This window comes from Cervus elaphus, chromosome 19, assembly GCF_910594005.1.
Source record: "Cervus elaphus chromosome 19, mCerEla1.1, whole genome shotgun sequence".
NCBI lineage: Eukaryota > Metazoa > Chordata > Mammalia > Artiodactyla > Cervidae > Cervus > Cervus elaphus.
The window spans coordinates 8,799,702-8,817,049 of NC_057833.1; the positions used below are offsets into that span (position 1 = coordinate 8,799,702).

At 36.0% G+C, this 17,348-nt stretch overlaps 1 non-coding gene across 1 annotated transcript; it reads right to left on the bottom strand.

Moving 5' to 3' along the window:
- Positions 1 to 1,903: 1,903 nt before the first annotated feature.
- Positions 1,904 to 1,976, bottom strand: TRNAW-CCA. The gene has a single exon. It is a non-coding gene; the product is annotated as a tRNA-Trp (tRNA).
- Positions 1,977 to 17,348: the final 15,372 nt, after the last annotated feature.

Consider the following 17,348-nt stretch of genomic DNA (forward strand, 5'->3'; position numbering starts at 1 on the left):
TTCATTGAAATGACTGATGCTGAAGCTGAAACTCCAATAGTTTGGCCACCTGATGTGAAGAACTGACTCATTGGAAAAGACTTTGATGCTGGGAAAGATTGAAGGCAGGAGAAGAAGGGGACAACAGAGGATGAGATGGTTGGATGGCATCACTGACTCAATGGATATGAGTCTGAGCAAGCTCTGGGTGTTGATGATGGATGGGGAAGCCTGGCATGCTTCAGTCCATGGGACTGCAAAGAGTCGGACATGACTGAGTGATTGAACTGAAGGAGACAAAAGACCTGTAATGCAGAAAACTATAAGATGCCAATGAAAGAAATCAAAGATCACAGAAACAAATGGAGAGGTATATCATGTTCTTGGACTGGGAGAATCAATGTTGTCAAAATGACTATACTACCCAAAGCAATCTACAGATTCAATGCAATCCCTATCAAATTATCAATGGCATTTTTCACAACACTAGAACAAAAAATTACAAGATTTTTGTAATGGAAACAAAAAAGATCCCAAATAGCCAAAGCAATCTTGAGAAAGAAAATCAGAGCTGGAGGAAGCAACCTTTCTGACTTCAGACTATACTACAAGGCTACAGTAATCAAAACAGTGTAGTACTGGCATAAAAACAAAAGTATAGATCAATAGAACAAGATAGAAACCCAAAAATAAACCCTTGCACCTATGGGCACCTTATCTTTGACAAAGGAGGCAATAATATATGATGGAGAAAGGATAGTCTCTTCAATAAGTGGTGCTGGGAAAACTGGACCGCTACATGTAAAAGAATGAAACTAGAACACTTTCCAACACCATATACAAAAATAAACTCAAAATGGATTAAAGGCCTAAATTAAGGGCAGAAGCTGTAAAACTCTTAGAGGAAAACATAATCAGAACACTCTTTGGTGTAAATTTCAGCAAGATTCTTTCTGGTACACCTCTAGAGTAATGGAAATAGGAACAAAAAAATTTAAAGACTGAATCTAATTAAACTTAAAAGCTTTTGTACAGCAAAGAAAACTATAAACAAGATGAAAAGACAACCCTCAGAATGGGAAAAGATAATTGAAAATGAAGCAAGTGACAGAGGATTAATCTCCAAAATATACAAGCAGCTGATGCAGATCAATATCAGAAAAACAAATAACCCATCAAAAAAGGGCAGAAGATGTAAATAGACATTTCTCCAAAGAACATATATAGATGTCCAGTAAACATATGAAAAATTTTTCAGTATCACTCATTATTAGAGAAATGCAAATCAAAACTACAATGAGATATCACCTCACATTAGTCAGATGGCCATCATCAAAAAAACCTACAAACAGTAAATGCTGGAGAGGATGTGGGGAAAAGGTAACCATCTTGCACCACTGGTGAAAGTGTAAATTGATACAGCCACTATGGAGGACAGTGTGGAGACTGCTTAAAAACTAGAAGTAAAACCATCATATGACCCAGGAATCCCACTCCTGGACATGTACATGGAAAAAACCCATAATTAAAAAGACTCATGTACCCCAGTGTTCATTGCAGTGCTATTTACAATAGCCAGGATATGGAAGCAACCTAGATGTCCATCGACAGATGAATGGATGAAGAAGTTGTGGTACATATATACAGTGGAATATTGGTGGTGGTGGTGTTTAATTGCTAAGTCATGTCTGACTCTTTTTTGACCCTATGCACTATAGCCTGCCAGGGTCCTCTGTCTGTAGGATTTGCCAGGCAAAAATACTGGAGTGGGTTGCCATTTCCTTGAGTGAGTGAGTGAGTGAAGTCGCTCAGTCATGTCTGACTCTTTGCAACCCCGTGGACTGTAGCCTACCAAGCTCCTCCGTCCATGGGATTCTCCAGGCAAGAATACTGGAGTGGGTTGCTATTTCCTCCTCCAGGGGATCTTCCTGACCCAGGGATCGAACCTGGGTCTCCCGCATTGGAGGCAGACGCTCTAGCCTCTGAGCCACCAGGGAAGACCCTGCCATTTCCTTATCCAGGGTATATTCCAGACCCAGGGAATGAACCCACATCTCCTACATTGGCAGGTGGATTCTTTACCACTGAGCCTCCTGGGAAGCCCAATGGAATATTACTTAGCCATAGAAAGGAACGAATTTGAGTCAGTTGAACTGAGGTGGATGAACCTAGAGCCTGTTATACAGAGTGAAATAAGTCAGAAAGAGAAAAACAAATATTGTATTATTAACACAAATATGTGTAATCTAGAAAAATGGTACTGATGAACCTATTTGGAAGGCAGAAATAGAGATGCAGACATAGAGAACAGACTTGTGGACACAGCAGGGGAAAGAGAGAGGGTGGGATGAATTGAGAAAGTAGAATTGAAGCATGTACATTACCACATATAACTAGTGGGAAGTTGCTGTATAATGCAGGATGCTCAAACCAGTGCTCTGTGACTACCTAGAGGGGTGGGATAGGGTGGAAGGTGGGAGGGAGGTTCAAGACGGAGGGCACGTATGTATATTTATGACTGATTCACCTTGTATCACTGAAACCAACACAACAGTGTAAAGCAATTGTCCTCCAAATAAAAACTTTAAAAAAATATATAAAAAATGAAAATGAATTTATGAAAGTAATTCCATTTCTACTACCAAAAAAAAAAAAAAAAAAAAAGAATAAAATAGGAATCCACTTAGGTGCAAGGCTTGTATACTAAAAACTACAAAATACTGAATAAAATTAAAGAAGATCTGAACAAATAGAAGAATATCTCTTGGATGTGGAATGGTAGACTTATTATTTGGGCTTTCCTAGTGGCTCAGCTGGTAAAGAATCCGCCTGCAATGCTGGAGACCTGGGTTTGATCCTTGGGTTGGGAAGATCCCCTGGAGAAGGGAAAGACTACCAACTCCAGTATCCTGGCCTGGAGAATTCCACAGACTATATAGTCCATGGGGTCGCAAAGAGTCGGACACGACTGAGCGACTTTCACTAATATGACAGTGTTCCCCAAACTGACCTATAGGTTTAATGCAATCCCTATGAAAGCTATAGCTTGCTATTTTATTTTTGCATAAATGGAAATTTGATCTTAAAACTCATATGTAAGTACAAGAGACCCAGAATACCCAAAATAATCTTAAAAGAATCATAAAATTAAAGAACACAGTTCCTGATTTCAAAACTTAATACAAAACTACCTTAATTAGGAAAGGGTGGAATGGGCATAAGTGTAGATATGTACATCGATGGAGTAGAATTGACAGTCTAGAAAAAAAGTCCATAGATTTACTGTCAATTGATTTCCAACAAGGGGTCCCAGACCATTCAATGGGGAAAACATAGGTGTTTATTTTTTTGTTGTTGTTTGTTTGCTTGACAAATGGGACCGGGACATTTGGAAATCCATATGCAAAACAGTGAAATTGGAACTGTTTCTAACTGTACACAAAAATAACTCAAAATGGATCATATACTTAAATATGAGATAAAATTATAAAACTCTTAGAAGAAAGCATAGAAGTATATCTTCATTATCTTGGGTTAGGCAATGTTTTTTGCTTTTTGGTTTTTTTTCTCAAAAGCAAAGCAACAAAAGAAATAATTGGGTCAATTAGATGTCATCAAAAAATTTACAAAATCTTTGTATACTGCAAATGATATCATCAAGAAAATACATGCCTCTTCTCCTCCTGTCCCCAATCCCTCCCAGCATTAGGGTCTTTTCCAATGAATCAACTCTTCACATGAGGTGGCCAAAGTATTGGAGTTTCAGCTTCAGCATCAGTCCTTCCAGTTATTAGGGAAAAGTAAATCTAAACGTTGTGATACCTGCACTTCACATTCATTAGGATGTCTATAACAAAAAAGAACAATAATAGCAAGCCTTGGTGAGGCCGTAGAAAGTTGAAAGAAAATTTACATTCTCATCATTCACTGCTGATGAGAATGTAAAATGGTGCAGCCAATTTTCAAAACAGTTTGGCAGTTTCTCAAAATGTTAAATACAGAGTTATACATGAACCAAAAATTCCAATCCTAAGTGTGTGTGTGTGTGTATGAAAAATACAGAGTATATTTTGTAAATATAAGTATTTACACAATCTTATATGTGAATTTTCATAGATGTACTCTCCATAATAGCCAAAAATGAAAACAATTCAAATGTCAAAAAAGTGATGAGTGGACAGCAAATATGATATAAAGCTGTCCAACAATTTAAAAAATGAAGTACTGATACATGCTGTGGCATGGATGAATTTTGAAAACATTATGCTAAATGAAAGAGGCCCATTACAAAAGACCACTTATTGGATAATGTCATTTCATATGAGATGTCTAGAAAAGGCAAATCTATAGAGACTGGAAAATATATTAGTGGTTGTTTAGTCTCCTGGGTTTGGTAATGAGCTGGGAAATAATAACTGAATGCTAATGAGTACAGGATTACCTTTAGGAGAGAGAAAATGTTCTACAATTAGAATGTAGTGATTCTTGCTCAACTCTGAATATTCTATAAAGCAACGAGTTACAAACTTTAAATGGATGAATTTCATGGTATATAAATTGTATATCCATAAAGGTAATTAATTCCGTTGGATAGACCTATGTGCACTTAAGTCTATTTTTGCATTTTCTGCCCTTTTTTGTTGGTCTAGTTAATCCTAAGTACTCTACTGTTTTAACTGTAGAAATTTTGTAATGTTTTTGATACTGGTATGGCTAGTTGGCTCACAGTGTACGTGTTATTAGGGATATCCTGGCTATTCTTGATTGTTTACTTTCTCTCTAAATTTTATAATCAATTTGTCTAACTCGAGAAATACACACTAATGTTATTTTTATTGATATTGTGTTAAATTTGTGGCTTATTCTGGAGAGTTAAAAAGCAGATCTATAAATCTTTTGTTAATTTTAGGCAGTTGATATGTAATGAGGAGCATGTTTAATGCAGCACAGTGGAAAACAGAGAGAATATTGGGGAACTTTAGAATCAAATTTCTACTTGCCCCGTAACTAGATATGCAAACTTAGCCAAATTGACTAATTTCTCTATGCTTGAGTTTTCTTATCTGGAAAACAGAGATAATAGTACTGCAGATACAGGTTGTTTGGGAAATTAAACCTCCACACGTGTGTGGGGTTTTCTTGTTCTTTTTCTTTTTCTGCTGCACTCTTAGTGCCTAGTATAGTCCTGGTCCATAGTAGAATCTGAATATCTGCTGAATAAATACATGAAATATCTGTTAAAGTTGTTTTATGTAATTAATTAAAAGTTAGTTCCCATTTTTCTTTATTTTAGAAACAATGCCAGCATCAAATTTATCATAATAATATTAAATCACTTTCTTTGGCTTTTTATATTATTGAAATATTTTATATAAAAGCCATGAACATTTTCCTCTGTGAAATAATTAACAATGTGGTCAGATGTGAGTTCCTAAAGTTTATATGTTCATTTCATATTTTCTTTAGTTTTGTATCTGCAGTAGCACTAAGTGACTGCTTACTGGAAGCAACTCATATAAATAATAAATCAAGAGAAGACTTGATTTATTGAAAAGAAAGAGCAGTAAGTAATACCCATATCATCCATATGCATTTTAACAATGCATAGAATTTGCAGTTGGAAGAAAATACTCTGATCAGACATTTTTATCAGTTTGATTTGCTCATGAGTGAGGTTATATTTATTATTAAACAGTAAACTTTCTACAGTAAGCTTGCTGCAAATAAAGACAAAGCAAACCTGTCAAAATACTAATCCCAGTGAACTGGTAGCAAGATTAGAATAAGAAAATAACTAACACACCTGTGAGTAAGATTCCCAGCAGTAGCAAAACAGCTTTTATTGCTGAATCTCTCTTATTATATATTCTCACCATATTCTCTCTACAAATTCTCTCTACAAATGTTTAAATTTTAAATATACATTGAGAGAGAATATGGAATATTATAAATGTTATATATATATAGGTATATATATAGTATATATATATATAGGTAGAAAGAGACACAGAAAGAGAGATTGTTAAATTACAGTGAACCCAGTTCCATCCTTATGCAGGTAGGTCCTGGGTAGAGAAATGCATGCTGATTTATTTATAGAAGTTTGATTTCTGACAATGATTGGAGAATATCTAGCATTCTTAATAATCCTAGAAGTTTGTGTCAGTATGTGTATATTTATGAAAACAAGCTTATTTTCCTTTAATTAACTGGGACAGTTCTCCTAATGATGTTATGGAAAGATATCTGAACTAGTTATAAATGCAGTTAATTTTTTCTTCAAAATATCCAAGTTGTTTATACAGTAGTCAGCACTATCTGGTTTGAAGACAGGTTTCCCTGGTGGCTTTGACACTTCTAGCAAAAAAATTTTCCCTCCAGACTTTTCTCTTTTCATCCTCTTTTTTTTTAATTATTATAATGACACATAGATGTAACTAGATGCATATCTCTGTCAATATTTAATTATGGTAGAGAAGAAGGCGTAAACTTTGAGATCAAGAAAATTCAGATCAAGTTTGCCTCTACCGTTTATTAACAGAGAAATCATTTAATTTCTCTGGACCTCAGTTTCCTCATAGGCAAACCAGCAGGCAGTTTCTTCAACTGCATATCAATAGCTGGTAACCTCTTTATTAACCAACTTAATACCTTCTAAATGCCTAACACTGCCAGAGAGAGTAAATACTCAATCCAGAGTTGTTATTTTCATTTTCACTGTTACATCTCTATTTGTCATATAATCTAAGCGACTAGATTCCATTGAATGATGGGCATATACATAGTCCAGCGGCTGTCTATGGCTCTTTTGGGAAGTTGTTTGGAAGGGAGGACAGCAAGGTTTCTTGCTATCAAGAAGTCATCATGTCTTGCACATTGCTAGATCCACTCATTAATTTTTAGACTTCATTCTAAGACATCACACAGTTGAAATCTTCTCCTTTAAACATTTTCTGCACATGCCTTCCAGGAGACTAATTTGACCATCTGTCTAGATGCCCTGTCTCAGACTCCTTTCCCTGTTGCTTTTGAGCAACTTGATGCCGAAATTTTACACCTCAGGCTTAGTTCTTTGACTTCCCTTTTTTGGCTTACGCCCTTTCCTATGGGATCCTCTTCAGTTTCATAACTTTAAATACCATTTTATGCTGATCACTTCCCCTATGAAGTTTCAGCCCAGACCTCACTCAACCTCAGCCTCAGACATAAATATCCAACTGCTTATTTATCTCATTATTTATGTTCATAAAATGAGCTTGGTGATACTGTCTATCTACTCTCTGAATAATTATTTAATGGTAAAAATAAATTTGTAAATGTTATTAGAAAGCTCCAAAGATAACACAAAAATGAAGCTATGTTTACTTTGTATTAATTTTAATGCATGGAACATATTATTTATACACTATAGTACTATATTTTGTGATTCAAAACTAGACAACTAGTCTAGTAACATTTTTTTCCAATAGCTTTATATTAAGGCATACTATAGACATGAAATTATAAACTTTTAGGCATAATTCACTGGCAAAGATGCTATTTTGGGACATAGTTGGTATATAAACCACATTAGCATGTTTCTTGTTATTACATTTATTTCCTTTATTTCCTTTTGCGGATTCACTAGAATGTGAATGAGTAAGGTTTCCTAATTAAAAGTTGAGAATGTCAGGTTAAGTAAAAAGAAAATAAAAATAAAAGAATTCTCATTTGGATGAACTATGAAAGTGACTCAAAGAAAACAAATGACACACAAAAGCTTTAAAAAATGTTATATGGCAACAGAAAGAAGGTAGGATGGCAAAGAGCACCCACTGCAGAGGAACTTCTCAACAATCAGATGGACAAGAGGAGCCGCTACATGGGTGAGAGTCAGTGGTTGCTTATAAACTGCAGTACTTGCTTAACGAACTCCAAAGAATCCACATGGGGAGATGCAGATTATGCATGACCTTGACAATAGGAGTTTCTCTTCACCAAGGCTAATTTGAGTAACATGAGCACAGAATACCTAATCTGTTAACAGTAGAGTCTACTACTGAGCCTGCAGTGTGGTTCCCTTGCCCCAGGAGTACCAGCCAGCTGTCTAATATAGGTTGACTGCACTACACACCTATTTCAAGGAGAGGTGAAATTGCTCTTGGCAATTTGGGTCCCCTGGAACAGATATTTATTCTAGGTATAGATTTGCTTTTCCAGCTTGTCATGCTCTTGCCATCAGTAGGATATTGACATTGATACAGTCAAGGAACAGAATATCTCATCATCACAAGTGGCCCTTATGTTGCCCTTTATAGCCACACCCACCTCTCTTTCATACTCCCATCCTTGACTCCAGGTAATCACTCACCTCTTCTCCATTTCTATAATTTTATTTCAAAGATGTAATGTAATGAAATAAAATATCATATGACCTTTAGGATTAGCTCTTTCCACTCAGTATAATTCCCTGGCATTTTATCCATGTTGCATGTATCAATACTTCTTTCCTTTTTGTTGCTGAGTAATAGTCTGTGGTATGTATATATCTGTCTGTTTCACCATTTGCGTATTGAAAGACATGTGGATTGCTTCCAGTTTGGAACTATGAGTGTTCCTGTATACATTGTGTGAATTTAAGTTTTCATTTCTCTGGGATAAATGCTCAAGAGTGTAATTGTTAGGTCATATGGAAATTGAATGTTTAATTTTATAGGAAACTGCCAGCTCTTTTCCATTATGGCTGAATCATTTTCCATTCCACCAGGAAAATAATGCCCTAACTTCTCTCCATTCTCCTCAGTATCTAGTTTTATCACTGCTTTTTATATTAGCCATTCTGATAGATGTAGGGTGATATCTCACTGAGGTTTTGTTTGGTATTAGCTATTTCTCTAATAGCTAATTGTGTTGAGTATATTTTCATGAACCTACTTATTATTTGTATATTCTCTTGAGTGAAATAGCTATTCATGTTTTTTGTCCATTTTCTAATTGGTTTGTTAATGGTTGTGTTTTGAGAGTTCTAAATAATAGTCCTTTTTCAGACATGGGGTTTGCAAATATTTTCTCCAGAATAAAAATTTTATTTTTATACCTTCTATAGGATGTTTCACAAAGAAAAAGATTTTCATTTTGATTAAGTCCAATGATCAATTTTTTCTTTTATGGATCATGCTTTTGCTATCAAGTCCACAAACTCTTTGCTTAGACCTAGATCCCAAGTGTTTTCCCCCTGTGTTATTTTTTCTAAAACTTTTATAGTTTTCCTTGTACATTTAACCTGTGATCTATTTTTTGTAATTTTTGTGAAAGATATAATGTTTAGGTTGAGGTTAACTCTGTGTGTGTGTGTACGCACCTATGTGTGTCCAGTTGTTCCATATCATTTTTTGAAAAGTATGTTCTTCTTCCATTGAATTGCTTTGGCACTCTTGTCAGAAAAATCAGTTGGCTATATGTGTGCAGGTCTGTTTCTGGATTGTTTATTCTGTTTCATTTACCTTTGTATCTATCCTTCCATCCATACCACACTGCTTTGATTACCATAACTATATAGTAGGCCTTAATATGGGGTAGAGTGCTTCCTTTCACTTTATTCTTTTTTTCAAAGTTGTTTTCTTCTACTTTATGGCCTGTACACATGAATTTTATAATAATCCATAGATTTTAAATGCCTTAATTGTCACAGAGTATTCTACACTCTAACAAAGGATTTTCTGTCTTGCTATTTACCTTGTCATGCAGCAATAAATGGTCTGATGGCATGAGGAAATGCCTTCTTAAAGGCTTAAGTATGGAGTCAGTGGATAACAACCTCTTTGAGGATGGGGTCCTTTCCCATGAGATGCAATATGTACTTTCAGCTGTTACCAGTATATGGTGTTTCTTAGCCAAAAATCGTGGATGTGGAGCCAAGGGTAGAAATGTTCATGACTTCTCTCATTATCATTATCATCAATGAGTCTCTTACAGAATATCTGCTTCTAGTCCTACTACTTTGGATTGTGTTGACTGAGTGGTATTGTTAACAGTTAATGTAAGATTTCATGAGGAAGCACTGAACTAGGTGTTGAGACAACCATCTGGCGATTTGGAGTTTTAGTCCCTCTTTACCAACAGGCAAAGAAGGAGTTTGTTGCGTTAGCTGGGGATCTTGAATCTGATGATCAGCAAGAAATAGTGTTTGTGTTTCACAGTGAAAATGAAATCTAGTTCTAGAAACTAGCATTACTGGAGTGCCTTTTAGTACTTCTATACCCAATTAAGTGAGAATTATAACAATACAATTTAGAGCTAAGTTCCTTTAGCAATGAACGTATGAGTCATAAAGAGCCAGGTCCACCTGGAGGCTGGCAGAGAGAAAAGAGAACATTGAATCAATATTAAACGACAAGGTTATAGCTACCACCTGCAACCTTCAAATGCAAAAATGAAGATTAGAGTAGCTATCATATGTTTCTCTTGCTTTATCATAATGATATTTATATCTATTAACATATTTCCTAAATTAGATTTAGTGATAGTTGTGAATCTATAATATTTAGTTGAAAAATATCAAAGAGGGAGTGTGGCTTTACTGGAAGAAGAATGAGCATTACTTCAAAATGAAAACAGAAACTTATGGGATTTGGGGTCTTCTCTTTTTTAATAGATGGTGAGGGTGTATTATATAGGAAATAATTGCATTTGGTAGGTAGAAACATGTTTCAGTTTGTAAGTTTAAATATGAATGAAGGGGGTGTAAACACAGAATCAAGGAACTGGCATTTATTCTGGGCCCTCTCTTTTATATACTTATCTGTCCATCCAACCTAAGAGGGCCTCTCTGATCAGTGAAATATAAAGAAACAAAGTGATAGCATCTTGGCCTTGTTTCCTACCTATCCAGCTTGATAAAACCTCTCTGCTCATGACCTTGCCCCAGACGCATTGCCGTCCATCCAAGCGCTCTCCAGGATCTGATGTCCAGGAAGCAGGTCGTTGTCCTGCATCCCCACTTGCTGCATTTGGGTGTCACCTGTGTAACTCTGAGCCAGTCCATGGGAGGGTGGGGCTGGGACAATTCCTAGTGAAAGTCTTCCGGTTTGCAGCTCAAATGAAATCTGGTTTAAAAGGTGTTTCAGAGGACTCTATCTATTTAGGGAACTAAGTTCAATATATTCTTTAATTGCCAGGACTGGGTGTCTAATTCCTTATCTGATGCCCTTTGGTGAACACTACCTGTAAACAGTTAGAGAAATGAGGCTGGTATAGTTGATAAGTAGCTGGCAAATTTTACAGGCAGGTGCTATATGATAACACAGTCAAATACAGATGGGTGACATTCTGACCTTTGCTTTACCTGGTGACCTTTCCTGTTTGAGCTCATAGATGGTAGCCTCTATTTCCTGAAAAGAGTACAAAACCAGAGACTAAAGGAAGCCACATTGTTGGCCTGTAGAATCAAATGAATAGTCCAGGAAAGGTGTGAATTGAGGTGGGATCTGGCGGAGCCAGTATTTTATTTGTCCTTCAGATATGTAATAGTCCTTTTTGTGAGAGGTTGCAGAAGTTAGTATTTTTAATTTCAGCAAAAACAGAAGTTATTTTACTGTTGTTGAGATTGGAAGGCTGGTGAATGTTAAGTCTTATAAATAAGGCTTCTCAAATTGCTAGACTAACTTGCAGTTATCAAGAGCAATGCCATCATTTAAAAAGAGGTTTGCATAATGTTTCATATATTTTAAAGCATATATACCATTCAACATAGATTTTTATTTCATGGATGGCTTACTGCAATTCTTCAATTTCTCCAATGAAGAGGAACTTTTTAAAAACACTAACATTAAATATTAATATTATATATAATAGACATGAATTTGAGCAAACTCCAGGAGATGGTGAAGGACAGGGACCCCTGGAACGCCACAGTCCATGGGGTCACAAAGAGTTGGATATGACTTAGCAGCTGAACAACAACATTTTTGTGTGTGTGTGTGTGTGTGTGTACATGAATTAACTTTTTTAGAGAAGAAAGTTACTTTTCTTTTTATAAATCATATATTATTATTTTTACTATCACAATTATTAGTATTCTCCTGAGTTTCCACACTACTTCAGGAGAGCATGAGGTGGTAAGAGAGTTCAACCTTTCCTTGAAAATAACCTTTTATGAGAAGACACATGGTGAATTTAACAAAATAAAGCAATAATTAAAGCAATGATTAGCATTTTTGCAAGTGATTTGTAGAGCAGATAGAGCCAAAGTTTCACTTCAGATGCCATTTCTACTTGAAAGTAGTTGGTTTTATTCAGCTTCTATTTTTTTAAACAAAATTATGCATATGTTTTATTATGTTCTTTTAACTCATTAAAGAACACCTTCTTGGAGTTTTTTTTTTTTCCTTCAAAGAATATACAATTTAGAATGCCTAGAGGCTCAGACCACTCATTATTATTTTGCCTACAGATTTTTAACTGAAAGGATTTTTTTGCAGAGAATATCAAACAGCAAAGTTTTCTGGAGGAGGAAATTTTGCCTGGAAAGCAACTCATGGTTGCCAGAAACCACATTTGTACCTACAATGTGGACTCAGTCTGTTATTCCAAGAGTACAGTCTTTTAAGACCATAATTTATTTTCCCAAGGAATTTTTTTTTTTTTTAATTTAACTCATATTAAAGCCTCACTCTACAACAGAAAGACAACTCTAATGATGGGCAAAATCTCATATCTGCCCTTGGATCATTTCAGTAGAAAATGTAAGCACATGCAGTACACTAGCTCTTGATCAGTCTGCCCACAAATGAGGCTCTTCTCCATTTTTTTCAATCATTTAGAGACATAAATTGCACATAATAGTACAGAGAGAGAAGATAAGCTGAATTAGATCCATTTTTACCCATAAAAGAAGGTTATTTATAAAATGTGGCTCATGTGGAAGAATAAATGATTTTTATTAAAAAGAAGGAAATTGCGTGGTTCTAAAAAAATCTTAAAATAAATAATTCTAACAATGGAGGAAGCAAAATCACCCCTTGGCAAATCTTGATAGATTATTTATGCTTTTGGAATAGAGTCATCCAGGCATATGACCATCCTTGATTAATAATGAATGTGGTTTCAGGACAATCACAGCACTGTATTGTGTTACAAAGCCAGCACTAATCATCTGGAATAGAAGCAACAAATGTGATTACAATCAGGAGAGATCAGCAAATGATTGCTCTTTAGAGGAAAGTGTATAATATAACCATAATTCTATAAATTGGCTTCATGTAGTAAAACCTAAAATGCAACCAGACTAGTTTCTGCTCAGTTAGTTTGGCCATAATCTTAATGTCATCCTCTCAAAGAAATCACCATGTTGGAAGGGCTTCAAATGGGGCCAGGGACTGAGGGAATGAGGAGGTGAACTCAACAGAATCAGAGTAAGCGTGAGCTGATATTTTGAACCTGTGTTGGATTGCTTTCCTCTCTGTTCCCCTGAAGAGTGCTGCCCTGCTTTGTAATATCCTGCATCTTTTATCAGTGGTTTTATCACTGTTTGGTTTTGTAGTCCCCTTCTCTTCTGCTCACACGGACACTTTATATGCAATAGCACCATCTCTCATATCTTGTGTCTCCTGCAGGTTCTTTGTAGCAGAGGAACGCTTCGATAGTCAGAACTGGTGTCCTTTCTATTCCTGCATGAACTCTGTGACCTTGGTGGAGCCCCATCTACTCAGTCATGTCATGTTGCAGAGAAGAGAGGGCATCTATCCTGCTATCTCTCGCACCAAGAGTTCAATTGCACCTTGATGTGAAAGGTAGATGTTAGTTCATATTAAGACACACAAGTTCTATGATGAGACTCTAGAGAACAAAAGAGCACTGACCTTCAGGGCAAGGTTGAAATTCCAGGTTCCCTATTTCCATCTTTTCTTACAATGGCCCTTTAACCATTATGGATAGAGGTTGTTCTTATCACAGAATACAATGCAACTAACAGGGAATTGTAAAAGCTGTTTCTGTGTGAGCAAATCTAAACACATGTTAACTTTTTTAAGAATTTATTCCTAAGAGCTAATCTTGAGATATTGCATGACCTTATAATGTTTTTGTGTACAAAACCCCAAAAGTTAGAATAACTATTTTTTACCAATTTCCCTTTATAACTCCATCGAAGCCTTGGCTATTGAAGTTCCTAACTCAAGCTGAGTGTCATATCTTACTTGATTTGAAATGTGCTCATGAGGAAGTTGAAATAAGCTGGATGCAAAGTGGAAAATACAGCATTTTCCTTCTAAAATAGTTTATGGAAAAGCCGCAGACAATAAGAAACAGGCCCAAGCCTAGTCATTGAATGTGAGGCTCTCCTTCAAGTCTACATTTTTTTGTGTTTTCATGAAGATATTCATATGAGGTTGTGGGAAGGTCCATGTATTCCTCCACACGTTCCTGACTCATCCAGTGTCTGCATCCTCTTGGAAAATTGTGAAAAACCATTCATTGCTCTCAACATGCTTTTTCTTAATGCATCATTTCAGATAACAATAATACTTTTTAAATGCATTTTGATACTAATGTTTCTTCATAGAAGGTTGCCGGAGCCTGCCGGCAAACGAACTGGTCAAGAACGCAATCACCAGAGTACCTTGGAAAAAGAAGACTCAGAAAGAAGACTCAGAAAGAGAAAGATGGGGTTGAGAGGGACGGAGTCCGCTTGCGTCTGACTCCGCCAACTTTATTGAAGAATACCACGCCTATATATACGCTAACAGGAGTTACTAAGAATAGATTGAGGGTTTGCATACGTGCAGAGCTACGGATGTTTTAAATTCCCACTCAAGATCAGTAAAGTGTTAATTACCCTAGCGCCCAACATGATTAAGATCATTAGAACATTAGATAGAAAACAGGCTTCATCAATAGAACATTAGATGGAAAACAGGTTTCAGGCATGATGAGCTTATCAGCACCAGAAAAACAGGCAAAAAGGTCACCGGTGTGTTTTTTCCCTGAAGGAGACAAATGCCAGTCTATACTTTAACAAGAAGGGGTGGCAGGACAAAGAGAGACCTTTTGATCTCTCTTAGAGCCGTAAGGGGCCTGTACATTCAGGCCGGCTCCCTGCAGATGGTGTAATGGATTAGGAGTAAAAAGATCTAAGTTCTAAAATATTCCTGTTATTCATCTATTTTGTAAATAATATTTTCATATATCTGTTTTGTGTAGGGGGAATTAAACTTTATTTTCAGATAATTGTGTGTGTGAGAGTATGCACATGTGTGGAAAATGTCTCATATTTTCAGTGCCAAAATGTTCAAATGTCATCTATTTTAGTGGTGCAATTTTAAAGGGATTGATGCTACATACATAAACCAGAATAGATTTATTTGGATATTCATTAGTGTATTTCTTCTACAGTTTTAATTTCTCCATACATAAAAAAACCCTGTAATCCACAATAATCAAAATTTAAATTAAATCTATACTGAAATTACATGATCCATATGTTATTTCAAATAGCTGTGTTGCTGCGTGCATTCTCCACCGTGTCTGACTCTGCCAATGGACTGTAGCCCACCAGGCCCCTAGTGGCCAAAAAATTTTATTCAGTTCTCTTAGTAGCTGTGATCAAGAAATTAATAAAAATGTTGTTTCTCTGTCTATAAAGTGTATCCTCCACTGCAAAAAACTTGGCCTTACTATCAATTTTCAAATAAAGTTTGATATTTTTTTCCTTCTGAAAAGAGAGCCTCATATCTATGACTAATAAGATTTGCCTTAAGTTTCAGACCTATGTTCTATCTAGCTTGGCATCAAACTCCTTCAGGAATATTCCCTGGAAGTGCAGTCCTAAGTATAGAATGTGGGATCAGGAGCAGGCTTCACAGTTTGTTTTAAATTTTTTTTAATTGAAGGAAAATTGCTTCACCATGTTGCGTTGGTTTCTGCTGTACCGCAAGGCAAACCCACCATCATTATACAAACGTCCCCTCCATGTGAGGCTCCCTCCCCTCTCCCCCACGCCGCTCCCTGGGGCCCCACAGAGCTCCAGGCTCCCTCCCCTCTCCCCCACCCTGCTCCCTTGGCCCGCAGAGCTCCAGGAGGGTGGGGCGCCTGTGTTATGGTAAAGAATCTGCATGCCAAGCAGGAGACAAGGGTTTGATCCCTTGGTCCAGAAGATCTCCTAGAAAAGGAAATGCAACTTCCTAAGTTTTGATCCTAGTTCTGCTAACTGCTAGAAATGTGACCTTGGGAGAGTTACTAACCTCTCTGTGCTTCCATTTCTTCTTCTGTAAATGGAGATAATAATAATGTTTACCACCAGTATTTATTGTGAGTATGGATTGAGCTAACCCTGGTGAAAAGTAGTTCTTGACATTTATTAAGCATTCACTAATATCAAGTGTAAATATCATACACAACAGTCCATTTTGCTTTTGAGTATCCTTTCTTTGGCAACAAACTTCAATGCTCTCATCTATGGATGCATAAAAATCTTTTTCAAATAGTGTCCATTTCCCTCTGTAAAATCAGTAAAAAGAATGAATGTCTCAGTTTTACTATGCTCAACTTTTTATTTATAGGGCCTTCCAAATCATGTCTTTATTCTTTCAGGCTTTGTTGCTCTGGCTGGCATATTTGAGCTTGAAAGACTCTATGATAGGCTGTGAAAAGAATCCCATAGCCCCTTTTTAAATCAAGGTCCCTTCATATTTTGTTTTTACAAGACAATGTAATTAAATGGGGTAATTTTGCTAAGTCTAGGAGAGATATTTTTTAGCAAATAAGATACTGAAGCTTGTGATTGCAGCTAATAGATTATCCACTGTAAATGTAAGATATCCACTGTATAATTTTTGCTGTTTTATAAGAAACAATTTCCATATTAGAAAATTCCCTTTAAAAGAGTCTTTCAAAGGGGGAAAATCTAGTAATTTAGGCTGTAAGCATCACAGAGAAGTGCTTCTTGAAATTCAAGGAGAGAATCAGTAACATTTTCCTAGACTGTACATGGTTCTGGTTACCATGGACATACCAAGTCAAGGTTATTTAAAGGCACACAACATGAAAAGTCTACACAATGCAGTGAAGTATATAAATGATTCCAGAGTACTGTGTACATCTTTAGTGGAGGTTTCTTATAATACTTGAGTGTTTATGATCTTCAGCAGAATAATTGTATGTATGTATATGTGTGTATAGATATGTATTGAATATATATGTATGTATGTATGAAGATAGCTTCTATATTTCTGTTAAGATTGTTGTCTCAGTGAAAAAATCATGAAAACTTCTAAATTCTGTAAAAATCTTCAATTCATTTAAAGATGGATGAGAACTAGGTTAAGGGCTAGTACTATCACAATCACGGCATTAGATTCTATGTGAATTAATTTATTTTATTCATTTTATTAACA